Raw genomic sequence first — 1752 nt, 5'->3', positions numbered from 1 at the left:
GTCCTCACTTTGCCCCCCCGTCGGTGCGTGTAGATGCGGCTGCCGTAGGCGTCTGTGGCTTGTGTGCATACGTGGCTTTAATAATTACACATAAGGCTCTATAACCTCATAATTCAGGAAAGACTAGGAAACGCGACCAAATTGGAGTGTTGGCAGCAGGGGTGATTGCAGGTCTGGATACATACTCTTCCCAACTCGCCGCCCCTCCCTTCCCCCCCCCAAATCATATTTATCTGAGATTATGTCAAATTTCAGAGATCGGAAATGTCTTGCCCAAGCCCCATTCCCGCTGGAAAAAGTCAAAAGGGTTCCTGGCATTAACTCGACCTTGCATCATTCCTGATGAAATTAGCAGAGCTACTTGTTTAGAGCTTTGCTAAGGATGCGCTTTGGTGACAGGAAGAAGTAAGGAATTTGGGGTTTAACCCCACGTCTGAGCAGGATCCGTCTGCTTTCACTGGCTGCAAAGCCTGAGACCAGCACTTGAAAGCGCCTTAGACCCGCAGTCCATTTTTCACTTGTCTTTAAGTGCAAGCGATGGGAATTGCTAACCTCGGCTAAGAAAATTTCATTTTCCCCATCCTGCTAAACGGTTCTGGTCGACATATGTTTGTTATCAGAGAGAGGTGCTATGAACACAGAGCCATTTTCTTAGCAGCTCTTTGACTCTGTGTTACCATAGTCCCACACGGCATTGGTCCTTTCCCGTTGGGAAGTCATGAATAAGAGACTATGGAGCTTGCACGTCAGATCTTCCTCAATTAATCCACCATTAGCATGTTTGGGATCCTCTACTGGATGGTTAACAGCAGCTTTGGTAACTGTATGCTGTCCATACCCAATTATGCTCTGCTAAAAATGAACTCTGCAGAAGAACCTTCCTGAGCTGTCAGTGTCTCCCGTTTTCCTATTTTAACGCTTGTGTGTAGTGGCAGGCGACAGATGGTGTAGATCAGATCGATTTGATTGCATTAGGCGATTTTTTTTTCTCCTCTCCCCCCCGACTCCTCTTCTGGAAGCCCACATTCATCTGAGAGGCGATCGCCGGGGACATGGGAAGCAAGAGCAGCCGCCGATGTGTGAAAGCAACGAGACATGGCCAGCCAGAGGCGCCGGGGTCCCTTCACGGGGTTTGTTAACATGGTAATCCGGCACCAGGAGAGAAAGCTGCTTTCTGCTGCCTAGAGCCCATTCCCCATCACACATCAGATGACTCCCTGGCTTTACACACAGTTGGAGTTCTGCTCGAAACCTGGATTTAAAGGGTAAGCACTTCAATAGAGGTGGATTTCTGGTGGTTACTCGGGTTGGTGCAAAAGGAGCGATCTTCCAGCAATTTTAAAAAGAGGCTCCCTTTGAGCAGGCATGAATATTTTCTTCCTTATTTTCTGTCTCTCTTTTTTTTTTTTTTTTCCCTGTGCCCCCTCCCCTTTGACCAGCGACCCCCCTAATTCAGAACAATTTCTCACACGGAAAGACATCGCGCCTCTCTATTGACGGATGGGATCAATATTCCCCCCTCTGAAATTTGCTTTTCGTGGAGAGCCCGAGCTCTGCTCAGACCTTCGCTCCTGATAGCTTAATTGTTTTAATTCCCTCCATCCGATCCCCTCCCTTCTGTGTGTGTGCGGTGTGTGCGTCCCCCTCTGCGGGCACGGCGGAGGAGGCGGAGGTGGCAGAGGTGCCCCCGGGGCCCTTCCCCGGCCCCGCTGGGCTGGCGCTCCGTCACCCGGGCTTTCTTTGCGCGGAGCG

General features: G+C 50.3%; 1 long non-coding RNA gene across 2 annotated transcripts in view; it reads left to right on the top strand.

Moving 5' to 3' along the window:
• The first annotated feature begins 75 nt into the window (after positions 1 to 75).
• LOC115947985 overlaps positions 76 to 1752 on the top strand; it is a 46362-nt gene continuing 44685 nt past the window's right edge. For both annotated transcript variants that reach the window (XR_004081840.1, XR_004081839.1), the window contains exon 1: positions 76 to 1265. This is a non-coding gene — a long non-coding RNA (uncharacterized LOC115947985). The remainder of the gene's footprint in view (positions 1266 to 1752) is intronic.

This window comes from Geospiza fortis, unplaced genomic scaffold (genome assembly GCF_000277835.1).
Source record: "Geospiza fortis unplaced genomic scaffold, GeoFor_1.0 scaffold403, whole genome shotgun sequence".
In the NCBI taxonomy this organism is placed as follows: domain Eukaryota; kingdom Metazoa; phylum Chordata; class Aves; order Passeriformes; family Thraupidae; genus Geospiza; species Geospiza fortis.
The sequence above is the reverse complement of the archived record's forward strand: the minus strand, read 5'-3'. Positions and strand labels throughout refer to the sequence as shown.